At 42.2% G+C, this 13423-nt stretch overlaps 1 long non-coding RNA gene across 1 annotated transcript; it reads left to right on the forward strand.

The window, feature by feature from the left end:
* The first annotated feature begins 8261 nt into the window (after positions 1–8261).
* On the forward strand, positions 8262–10905 carry LOC108433786. The gene is made up of 3 exons (XR_001858317.1): positions 8262–8371; positions 10292–10398; positions 10836–10905. It is a non-coding gene; the product is annotated as an uncharacterized LOC108433786 (long non-coding RNA).
* Positions 10906–13423: the final 2518 nt, after the last annotated feature.

Raw genomic sequence — 13423 nt, forward strand, 5'->3', positions numbered from 1 at the left:
TGTAAATATGATGCTTGATGAAGGATTATGAATACAATCTTTATAATTAGCAGATAACAGACTAACAAACTCCACTTTTTGCCATGTCAAAAGATTTTTTTTCTCAAGTAATGTTTGTGTAGCACATCTGTTGTTCCCAGTTCCAGTGAATAACTGTGAATGAGGCACCATCTTCTGGAGAGTCTGAAGATTTCCTTAAAAGTTTGGAATCCATGCATTCAACGCTAGCATACCTGAGATTTCAGGATCCTCAGGACATCACCCCTCCTTCTTGCCAGCAATTAGCAGGACCATAAGTCAACCTTTATTATGTTAATACACAGAGAAGCACTGAGGCAGCAGCTCTGTGGTGCATCCAGAAAGCCTGCTAGTAACATCTGTCTTTCTCTCCCTAACTCTGTAAATATATAAATATATAATATAATGATTTGTTGATTATTGTTGCTAGTGTAATATTCCCATATAATTATCAGTATATTTGATTTTCTACAGTAAATTAAAAATAACGTTTTGCACTGCATGTATTTGTTATATATAAATATATAAATATATATATATATATATATATATATATATATATATATATATATATATATATATATATATATATATATGAATATATGTGTGTATATATATATATATCCATCCATCCATCCATCCATTATCTTCCGCTTGTCCGGGGTTCGGGTCGCGGGGGCAGCATCCTAAGCAATGAAGCCCAGACCTCCCTTTCCCCAGCCACTTCCACCAGCTCTCCAAGGGGGATTCCGAGGCGCTCCCAGGCCAGCTGGGCGATATAGTCGCGCCAGCGTGTCCTGGGTCTTCTCCGGGGTCTCCTCCCAGGTGGACTCGCCTGTGACACCTCCCGAGGGAGGCATCCAGGAGGCATCCTAACCAGATGCCCGAACCACCTCAGCTGGCTCCTCTCGACGTGAAGAAGCAGCGGCTCTACTCCGAGTCCCTCTCGGATGACTGAACTTCTCACCCTATCTCTAAGGGAGAGTCCAGACACCCTGCGGAGGAAACTCATTTCGGCCGCTTGTATTCGTGATCTTATTCTTTCGGTCATTACCCAAAGCTCATGACCATAGGTGAGGGTGGGAACGTAGATCGACCGGTAAATCGAGAGCCTTGCCTTATGGCTCAGCTCTTTCTTTACCACAACAGACCGGTAAAGAGCCCGCATCACTGCTGACCCAGCACCAATCCGCCTGTCAATCTCCCGCTCCCTTGTACCATCACTCGTGAACAAGACCCCGAGATACTTGAACTCCTCCACTTGAGGCAAGAGCCTATCCCCGACCCAGAGAGGGCTCTCCACCCTTTTCCGCCTGAGAACCATGGTCTCGGATTTAGAGGTACTGATTCTCATCCCAGCCGCTTCACACTCGATCCAGCGGAAGCTGAAGTTCGCGGCCTGATGTCCCCAATAGGACCACATCATCTGCAAACAGCAGTGATGTGACCCTGAGGTCACCAAACCGGACACCCTCCATCCCTTGACTGCGCCTAGAAATTCTATCCATAAAAATTATGAATAGAATCGGTGACAAAGGGCAGCCCTGACGGAGTCCAACTCTCACTGGGAACAAGTCTGACTTACTGCCGGCTATGCGAACCAAACTCCATCTTTGTTTGTACAGGGCCTGAATGGCTCGTAGCAAAGAGCCATGTACCCCGTACTCCCGAAGCACCTCCCACAGAATACCCCGGGGAACACAGTCGAATGCCTTCTCCAGATCCACAAAGCACATGTGGACTGGTTGGGCAAACTCCCATGAACCCTCCAGAATCCTGGAGAGGGTGAAGAGTTGGTCCAGTGTTCCACGACCAGGGCGGAACCCGCACTGTTCCTCCTGGATCCGAGGTTCGACTATAAGCCGGACTCTCTTCTCCAGTACCCCTGCATAGACCTTGCCAGGGAGGCTGAGGAGTGTGATTCCCCTGTAGTTGGAACACACCCTCCGGTCCCCTTTTTTAAAAAGAGGTACCACCACCCCAGTCTGCCAATCCAGTGGCACCGCCCCCGATGTCCACGCAATGTTGAAAAGGCGTGTCAGCCAAGACAGCCCCACAACATCCAGAGCCTTGAGGAACTCAGGGCGGATCTCATCCACCCCTGGAGCCTTGCCACCAAGGAGCTTCTTAACTACCTTAGCGACTTCGGCCTCAGTAATGGACAAGCCTATTCCCATGTCCCCAGACTCAGCCTCCTCACTGGAGAACGTGTCGGTGGGATTGAGAAGGTCCTCAAAGTATTCCTTCCACCGCCCAATGACGTCTTCAGTCGAAGTCAGCAGCACACCATCTCCACTATATACAGTGCTAGTGGCACACTGCTTTCCCCTTCTGAGTCGCCTGATGGTTTGCCAGAATCTTTTCGGAGCCGACTTAAAGTCAGTTTCCAAGGCCTCACCAAACTCCTCCCATACACGGGTTTTTGCCTTGGCAACAACTGAAGCCGCAGATCGCTTGGCCTGTCGATACCTGCCAGCTGCCTCTGGTGTCCCACAGGCCAACCATGACTCCTTCTTCAGCTTGACGGCATCTCTCACCTGGGGTGTCCACCACCGGGTTCGAGGATTACCGCCCCGACAGGCACCAACTACCTTACGGCCACAGCTACAGTCAGCCGCTTCAGCAATGGAGGAACGGAACATGGCCCATTCTGAGTCAATGTCCCCCACCTCCCCCGATATCTGGTCAAAGTTCTGACGGAGGTGTGAGTTGAAGATCAATCTGACAGGTTCTTCTGCTAGACGTTCCCAGCAAACCCTCACTATGCGTTTGGGCTTGCCTGGTCTGACCGGCATCTTCCCCCACCACCTGATCCAACTCACCACCAGGTGGTGATCAGTTGACAGCTCAGCTCCTCTCTTTACCCGAGTGTCCAAAACACATGGCCGCAAGTCCGATGACACGACTACAAAGTCAATCATTGAACTGCGGCCTAGGGTGTCCTGGTGCCATGTGCACTTATGGATATCCTTGTGTTCAAACATGGTGTTCGTGATGGACAAACTGTGGTTTGCGCAGAAGTCCAAAAACTGAACACCACTCGGGTTCAGATCAGAGAGGCCATTCCTCCCAATCACACCCCTCCAGGTCTCACTGTCATTGCCCACGTGAGCGTTGAAGTCCCCCAGTAGGACAATAGAGTCTCCAGGAGGAGCACTTTCAAGCACCCTTCCCAAGGACTCTAAAAAGGCTGGGTACTCTGAACTGCTGTTCGGTGCATAAGCACAGACAACAGTCAGGACCCGTTCCCCAACCCGAAGGCGTAGGGAAGCTACCCTCTCGTCCACCGGAGAAAACCCCAATATACAGGCACCGAGTCGAGGGGCTATGAGAAAGCCCACACCTGCCTGCCGTGGGCAACTCCAGAAAAGAATAAAGTCCAGCCCCTCTCAAGGAGATTGGACCCAGAGCCCAAGCTGTGTGTTGAGGTGAGCCCGACTATATCTAGCCGGTATCTCTCAACCTCGCGCACCAACTCAGGCTCCTTCCCCGCCAGTGAGGTAACGTTCCAAGTTCCAAAAGCCAGTTTCAGCAACCGAGGATCAGAACGCCAAGGCCCACGCCTTCGGACACTGCCCGATCCACAACGCACCAAACCCCTACTACTGCCCCTCCCATTGGTGGTGGGTCGATGGGAGGGGGGACTCATGTAACTCCTTCGGGCTGGGCCCGGACGGGCACCATGAGTAAATGCCCGGCCACCAGACGCTCGCTGGCGAGCCCCTCCCCAAGGCCTGGCTCCAGGGTGGGGCCGCGGTAACCCTGTTCCGGGCAGGGTACACAAGTCCTGTTTTTGTGTCTTCATAGGGGTTATTATGGATCACACTTTGTCTGACCTGTCACCTAGGACCAGTTTGCCATGGGAGACCCTACCAGGAGCTTTTGCTCCAGACAACATAGCTCCTAAGATCATTCAAGCACGCAAACCCCTCCACCACGATAAGGTGGTGATCCAAGGAGAGGTATATATATATATAGATATATATATATATATATATATATATATATATATAGATATATATATATATATATATATATATGAATATAAGGATAAATCATTATAAATACCGTTTATGGATGCAGTTATACAGTACTACTAAATCGTGCCATGCGGCAACGGTTTGTTGTCGGCTTATATCATAAAATTTGTCAATGTATTTATACACAAATTCTGCCCTCCGTTCCTTTTCAAGAAAACGGCCTTAGTTAGACAGAACCCAATTTTGAGCAGACAAGACATGATCCCCGAGATGATTTCATCAAGAGGCGCGGCCTCTTTGTCACAGCACTTCCACTCAGTCAGCTTTGTCATACCAGGAGAGCTGAGCAGATCTGTTACCTTCCCCTAGTTGTTGCACCTAATCAGTCTTAGGTGTTGCTGTGCCCAGCTGTTTAATTCTAACCTTCTCGTAAGGAAGACTATCAAATGGCTTTGCCAAACTCAGGCCGGCAATATTAGCATTGTCTGCCACCGTGTGAACTTTGCTAGCTGGCTACTTCACTCCGACCTAGCCAACGGTATGAACGACTGACTGAACGAACTAACGAAACGAAATTAAACTCCAACAAGGAAATGTTGAAATGATGTTAAACTGAAACAAGGAAATACTGTGAGTGTGTTTTATTTACACAATGAATAATGGAAATGCGCAAGTAATTGCACTAAGCAAACACCAAGAAATGGGCTGCAGTTTGTCTTTCGACGTAAATAGGTCAAAATAGCTGTCAATCAAAACGGGATTCAGCCTTTCGACTGATCCTCCAATCATCTTGCAGAAGCTCCGCCTCCAGACCCGCCCACCCACAGCTCCGTTCACCCCAGAGATGCCCAGCGTCCGGGGGCGGGACGAAGTCGTGGCATTTATCCAATGAGCGGCGAGTTTCGAAGCAGTGAGAGAACCTGCTCCATGCGGTCCCGCTGAAGTGAATAGACGCTCAGCTTCTGACGCGTTTGTAGTCAGTGAAATGTTAACACAACTGAACATATTTGACCATTTAATGTTTGACATTTTAGGGGAAGCTGAGCTTTCCCTGTCGTCTTAGAGAAATCGCCACTGCTCTGTCCGTCGCTACTACGCGCCCTTGAATTAGAACTTTAGAAACACGATTGTACAGATTCTCCGTGGCGCTGTAGGATCGGTGACATTCACACCCGGGCTGTAACTTCAAGTGGTGTCACGTTAGGCGCTTTGGGAGCTGTAGGAGCTTTCTGTGAGCATTCCTTATCATTACCAAGACAATAGGCGTTAATCGCTTCACAGCAGGGGAGGGGGCTACATGGGGGCTGCTTTCCCTTACGAAAATGTTCGTAGCTTTAGTCATTCTAGTGTCAATGATGTACATTCAGCCTGGATGCAGGCTGATTTTAAATAGATTTTATATAGAACCTTTTTGAAAATGATTCTATATAGCACCAAAAAGGATCCTTCCACTGTTACAAGCTTGACATCTTCACAATAGCAGAACCCTTTATGGTGCTATTTAGAACCATTTTTAAAAGGGTTCTATACAGAACCATATACAACACATTCTCTGAACACATTTATCTGAAGAATCGTTTCATCAGGCAAAGAAACGTTTAAGCATGTAAATGATTCTAGATGACAATACACAGATTTTAATAAAGGTTATTTAAACTAAGGCTGTGTGTGTGTGTGTGAGTGAGAGAGAGAGAGAGAGAGAGAGAGAGACAAACTGAAGAGAAACTTAACAGTTTAGAGTTCATTCCTTAGTTTATCACCAGCTGTTGTGCACATAAATGAAGTTAGTATTATTTACAGCTGTTGCTAATGCCTATATGATCCGTGTCAGTGTATTCAAGTTTAGTTTGTGGTTAAATTTGTTTGTAATGAGTTAATCTGTAACATGCTGCGGTCAGAGCCCAGCCGTTTGCATTTAAATGACATGCCTGCCTTTATGGTTTGTTTTTAAAACATTTTACACACAGCAGATAAGCCTAAATCTCTAATACAAGTGTAATCAACTGAACCACAGCAGGGTCCAAAGATCATAGTTGGCTCCAGGATTAGTAAAATGTGATAGCTTTGTGCTTTAACTCCAAAACACACTTAGCACATGTTAGCCAGACATTTTGTAAATTATGATCACTGCAGACGGGCCCACTACTGTCTAGAATTCATTTATATGGGCTTTTATTTTCTCTTTAATAGACATCCAAGGGTCAAGGCGAGAAAAAAAAAAACAGAATCTGCCAGTAGATAAGTTCATCAGTCTGGTGTGATCAGTTCACATAACCATCAGTATTCATCACCCCACATCCACAGTTAACCTTACGCTAGGCTTTTAAACAAAACTTTGAAGCCTATGTGCTTCTTCAACAAACTCTAAATCATACAGAGACACTTTAATATGTAGAGTCAGACGACACACATTTTGCTGCCAACAGAGTCAGTTAATTTAGGAGTCCTGCTGCTGTAAGGAATTTATTCTGTACTTTGAAATGCCTATAAATTTTCAGAGCATGTTTATCTTTGCCTTAAAGCTACGTGTTGTTGCAGAGAGTGGAAGGGAGCACCACGTATTGGATTTCAGGACCCAGGCACCAAGTTACAACCTCCATGGTTTTGGAGGAACAGACAGTAAAGACATTACACTATAAAAATATTGTAAAAAGTAAAAGACGTCAGAAGTTGATTTGAAATGTTTTTGGGGTTTTTGAGGGCACTTGAATGGTACAACCATCCAACTGTTGGCCTTATCGTCAAGAGATGGAAGACTCCATCTCTGGCGATGCCACAGCCATAGCCTTGTGAGTATAATTGGCCTCATTCTCTCTAATCACCCGCCCCCCCCAAACCACTCAGCAAGGCACGCTGTTAGCTGGACAGAACGGGCAGTAAGCGTTCTCCTCCAGATGTGTGGAGTTGTACAATGACATTGTGTTAGCATCAGTTTGAAATGTTGTGGTGATGCTTAGAAGCCTTTCTTTACCCCATTCATCAATGGTCAGGGCCCCCCAAAGGACCACCACTATGATCAAGTAGCCGGGTTTGCACAAAAAGCCTTTTGATCCACCTTATTAATATTTCAGAGTACAAAAAAGTCCACAAAATATCAACTTGAACTTAAAAACACTGCAAAGTAAGGTTGTGCCAACCCCTTCGAATTGTTGAATTGAATTCAGAATCATTAGCCAACTGTGTTTGCACACAGAAGAATTGGCCCTCCACTTTTAACCTATCCGTGCAGTGAAACACTCATATACATGCACACTAGTGCATACTAAAACTAGGGGGCAGTGAGCACACTTTCCCGGAGCGGTGGCTAGCCCTATTCATGGCACCTGGAGAGCAGTTGGGGGTTAGGTGCCTTGCGCAAGGGCACTTCAGTCACATACTGTTGGTTGAGGGGATTGAACCAGCTTAATTTGTGGCCTGAATATCACTGCTGTCAGAAGAAAACCTCGTATCTCAATTTTTGTCGTTTTTTCAAGTTTTGACATGAATGGAAAATGCCTGTCGTCCTTTATATTATATGTAAATTTCATGATGAATGAACATAAAGAAACAACCCAAAATTGCTTGGAAAGAGTTCTGGTTCCGTTGATGTATGTAAAGTGTAAAGTTACAACTTTAGAGATGAGACTTTCTTCCATCAACAGTGAGATATTAATTTCTTAATTACACAGAAATTTTGGCCATTGAGCACTAGCAAAACTAAAAACACCACTAACCATTACTTTAAATAACAAGCATGTCTCTACTAGCCATACACTCTCCTCTGATGGTACACCAAACACACACAAACTGCACCACAGCCCAGCACAAATGACACAAGCAACACATCTACACACGTTAAAGCTAACAACAACATGTATCTACAATAAATGTCTGTCCCACAGCAAACACCGCGCCTCTCAAGAGCCTCCACGCACGGCCACTCTTCATGGCCACTCCTACCTGCCGCCCCGGCAGGGTGAGCCAGCTGCTGGACGCTGCCATCAGCCTGAAGTTTGTTTGGTGTTACTGTGTCTTCGTGTTTACTACATTTTAACTGTTACCTGCAGTGTTTTGCGTACTTTGTTACATCTGCAAATTATTGTACATATCGGAGAGAGAAACCAACGTGTAGAGAAGGAAAAAGTCTACATTTATAGCAATTTAGGGGTTAAATTAGTGCCACACCCCCCTTCACGCACCACCACCAAGTGGTATAGCCCAGGTTTGCTGATTGTGCTTGATATCAGCGTCTTAGCTCAGAGAGCACAAGCCAACGTTCCGCGGTCCTCACCGACGTAGAAACAGACAAACACCAAGGCGATGCAGACAGGACAGGAAAAACACAACAGAACATGACAGGACATTCTCCGAAATACGGGGAAATACCCGAGCAGGTGGGCGCTGAACAATGCCGACAGGAAATTACCTAACCTAGCTAGCGAGCCAGCCAGCCTGACGGCAGCCTCTTCTTCAAATGTTCCGGTGTTACACCGGATTCAGTGACCGTTGAATTCAGTGACCGTTGAATTCAGTGACCGTTGAGGGCGCTATTGCAGTTGAAATGATCAAATTGTAAGTCGCTCTGAATAAGAGCGACTGCCAAATACCATAAATAAATGTAAATGTAAACAGTTTCTGTTCACATGCACGAGCGTTTTACGCAGACTGCCTAAGGTATGCCGACGTCTTTTTTCTGGGTAGACAATCAGATTTTTAAAAACTTTTATTTGAATTTGACCAAACTACCTTGAAGAATTTTTGAAACATGTTTTGCATGAAAGAAACCCCTCACACTCCTAAAATCTTTTAGCTTTCAACATGAATACTGACATTGAATATAAGTGAAAACCATGGTCATTTAGCATCAATGTACTAGAAACGGATTAATTATACACATAATTACCAAAGGTAACTCTTAATAGTGTTAATACATACTAAAAAGATATACTAATGAATTTATGTTTCATGAGGGTGTTTCATTTCATTAAATCTCAAAACCCAATATGGAGAGATGTTTTTTATTTTCAATACAACATTCAGAAATTCACCGTCTGCATGTATACAGAGTGCAAAATGTAAATATAAAGAATGAAATGATGTGCAACTCATTTAAAACCTATATTTCATTGAAAATAGCACAGAGACATCATATGTTGAAACTGAGAACATTTATTGGCTTTTGAAAATAAATTGCCCATTTTGAAAAGGCTGGTAAAGTGGTGTAATGCAAAAGGCTGGTAAAGTGGTGTAATGCTAAAAACTGGTGCTTATTTGGCAACAGGTCAGTAACATGTTTGGGTATAAAAAGAGCAGAGAGGCTGAATCTTTCAGAATTATAGATGGGAAAGGGTTCACCACTCTGTCAAAGACTGCACCATCAAATAGTGCTACAATTCAGTGTTGGCTAGCTGTGATCTTTGGGCCCACAGGCAGCACTGCATTAAAAACAACATGATTCTGTAGTGGAAATCACTGCATGGGCTCAGAAACACTTCTGAAAACCCTGATCTGTAACCAGTTCATCTCTGCATCCACTATTGTAAGTTAAACTATTCCATGCAAGGAAGAAACCATATATAGGCAGGATCCAGGAATGCTGCCACATTCCTTGCACTCAAGACCTTTAAATATGAACTGAGGTGAAGTAGAAAAGTGTAAATTTTTATATTGTTTTTGGAAATCATGGACACTGTGCACTGTGCCAGTCTCCCTGAGGATATAAGGGTGCATTAGTGCACATGGCATGGGACACCATTAAGACTGAACTTAATGCATATTTGCATACTTGCATATTTCATCAAGGCAATGTAAAACCACATTCTGCATGTATTACAACAGCATTACTCTGATTTACTTTACACAGCATCCCAACTTTTGTGGAAATAGGATTGTATCATTAGGGGCTGATTGATTTAGAATTGGTTTCTGTTTCTTTCCTCTGAAAAATATTATTTATATCTGTTCTTGTATATTTTGACAGATAAAAGTTCCATTTGAATTTGTTGGAATGGATCTTATAGGCAAGCTTGTGAAGACAGACCAGAACAACCAGTACATATGTGTCATAATTGGCTATTGTACTAGGTGGGCCCAGGCATATGCACAGAAATCTAAATCTGCGGCAGGGGTCACACAGAGCATTTTAAAGTTTCTGTACCAGTGCCAAAGCATATTCTGACTGACCAAGGAAAAGAATTTGTCAGTGCTGTGAGTGTTTTCATTCCCATATGATGTTTATACATATTTAATGTCAAATGTCAAAGAGTTGTCATTTCAAGATTATAATTTTTAATTCTTTTTTACTTTCTCAATAGATTAACACACAAGTGTGCAAAATACTTGGCATTAGGAGGAGTCTCTGTGCACCCTATCACCCCCAAACAAATGGGTTGGTAGACAGACTTAATGGCACTATAGAAAGGTAAAAGAAAGACTTTTGACGCTTGCATGACGTTCACCTTCTAGCTGTTGAACAGTGTTACTCACTTATGCAGTGATTTACGGAAAAACATATTTTGACATTATATATATATATATATATAAAACTGTGTGTGTGTGTGTATCACTGTTGTTGGGACAAAACCTCGTTTTCTCTCTTTTTTTTTTTGTTGTTTTTAACATAATTTGAAAGTGCATATTGTCTGTCACAATGTGTATAAATTTCATGAAGAATGGACCAAAAGAAACAACCCAAATCTGGCTACATTCACTTACATTCAAACTAAAGTAGTTTTTATCCTTTGGAGATACGAGGTTTTGTTCTGACAGCAACGATATGAAAAGAAATATAATAATTATATATATAGTGTGTATGTATGTATGTGTGTGTGTGTGTGTGTGTGTGTGTGTCATATTTAGGGCTCTCGGCAAGCGAGTAGATGAGAGCTGTACCTGGATGCAGTAATATTTGGACTGCGCACAAAGAGGCAGTTAACCATGCAGTTCTCTGCATTCTTTTTGATGTTTGGGAGAGAAGCATGCTATCCAGCTGAGGTGCGAGAGAACCATCAGGTTAAATACACTTTTGTCTTTTGAGATGTGCTTAGGTCCACTTTGTAGTTCTACAGTTACAGACTGTAGTCCATCTGTTACTCTACATACTTTTTAACTACAAAGTGCTCATATGGTCAGTGAGGCTGATAAAATGGACAATGAGTGTTGGTATAATTATAGCTGATCGGTATATACAGGATATGGTTCCTTATTTAAAACAGAACTGTGCATCTTATTTTATTTTACAGGAACAAATGAAGTAGTACAAAAAGAAAAATCCAGTACTTTGCATTATCTAGCAGAGAAAAACAATGTAAGTCAGAGATGCTTAATGGTCTACATCATTTAGCATTCTCCTCCACATCATTCCTAATATTTTCTCTTGCTAAAATACTGTACTGAGCCAATAATGGGCTGCCTACTGTACACAAATTAGCTCTTTTTACAGATGGTCAGCACACCTGGGTCTAACGTCAACTGAAATGGCAATCAGTTGTGATCAGACTATTTTTACACTTTTCTTCAGCAGTTTGTCTCTATAACCATTACATTTTAGGGCTTTGGTTGTTGTCATATAGTATTTGTGACCAAGTAAATTCTAATGTGGTTCTTTTATGTTTAGTAGTAGAGTTCAATGCATTCTGAAAGCATTGAGTATTCATTTAGTTGAAAAACTGTTCTTTTTTCACACAGTTTTTGAAAGAATACTCTGGGAATAACCATTAACAGTTTTTTGTTGTTTAAATACAGCGTGCATCAGAGGCCACAAGTTTCCTAATTCTTTAATTCTGTTCTGACTTGGACTTAGACCATTTTCAGATGCTTGCAAACTTACAAAACTCTTACACTCCAGAACTCCAAAATACAACAATAAAATAAACTGCATATCAATTTACTCAATCACATTCACTATAATACACAACAAACCTCCAGAAAATTATCATAATTATAGAGGTAAATTGCTGATCATGTGTAGGTCACTTACAAAGCTGAAATTCCGCTCTCTGCTGAATCCTGTTGAAAAGTCACTTCTGGAGTTTTTGTTCACAAAAGATGGTCCAGTACAGGCCCAGCACATAATAAGAAAGTGCTTGTTCATACGTGTGTAAGCGAGATGGGACAATAGGTGTGATGTGAATAAGAACTTGTGGCCAGATAAAGCAGATCAGTTAGATTAAGCACATAATAGTATCTGTTCTTGATTTTTTATCTTATACGGTGAAAATTTCCCTTATTCTGTTTTGTTGTGTTTTTTCTGGTGTGATGAGTTTTTACATTCGCTGTAAAATGTTTGCCAACTCAACCTAAAAAATACTTTGTGTAGTACCAAACAACTTAATAGCTTTTATCCAACCCAAAAATACTTTCAATAAAAAAATCATTTTTCTTTAGATGAACAAGATCAATATTTTCATCAATTTAACCCTCAATAAAACTGCTGCCCTGTTACACTGTGTTGTGTTGTCTGTCTGACCGTTACACAGTGTGCTAACACAGTGACAAATGGTTCTTAATTCTATTCTAAGAATTAATTTACTGTGTTGCAAAGAGATCGCTCCCTGAACAGTGTTTACAAAAGAAGACTAATGCAACTTATATTTTTAATTACTTTTGTTAATTACTTTAACTTTATTATTCTTGTTTGTTAAATAAGATACTGTTCAAGTTTCATGGTTACATTCTGGTCACGGTCTGTTAGGCTGGTTTATAATTATCAGTGTTTTGTTTATACATTCTAGCAATTAATACTTTTGTAAAAAGGTAAAGAGATGCTGAGTCACCTGAAAATATCTGGGTGGGATAGTTTTTGTGAACATGCAATACAGTCGCATATTCTGATACAACACCTGAAACAATTAGGTATGACTTTAACTAGTGTTTGTGAAGATGAGGTTTGGTCACACATTCTGACAGCAGCTGTCAGATTTGGTGACTCCTATGCCAAGGCCAATCTTTCCACTCCAGTCCTGAAGGCTTTTTTTTTGACTAAAAATGAGAAGAGGTGGTAAGTCTCTCAAATGATCTTTCCCTGTTTTGCGTAGATCATTCTGACTGTTTCTTGATGCTTTTATTGTTTGTGTGCTAATTAAAAAAACAACAAATTATATATATATGTTTTGTTTTGATCACCTGTTTAACCATTTCAGAAACTGCACTCTACACTTTACTTATCATATGCAGATTAAATAAAAGAAATCCATTCTATCCAAATGACAAAGCTGTTGTAACTATAGCTAAGTTGGCTAACCGGTAGCTAGCGTTAGCTTTATTAACGGTTAGGTTAGCTAACCTAACGCTAGCTATTTTATGTTATTTTGACAGACTAATGGCAAACTTTTATATTCCAGCCGGTTAGCAGGATAGTTATCTGACATGTAGTAACAACATTTGTTAGGTTGTTTGATTATTGTTACAAAACTTTGCCTATAACGTTTATTACCATTTGCACTAAG

This window comes from Pygocentrus nattereri, chromosome 17, assembly GCF_015220715.1.
Source record: "Pygocentrus nattereri isolate fPygNat1 chromosome 17, fPygNat1.pri, whole genome shotgun sequence".
Taxonomy (NCBI): domain Eukaryota; kingdom Metazoa; phylum Chordata; class Actinopteri; order Characiformes; family Serrasalmidae; genus Pygocentrus; species Pygocentrus nattereri.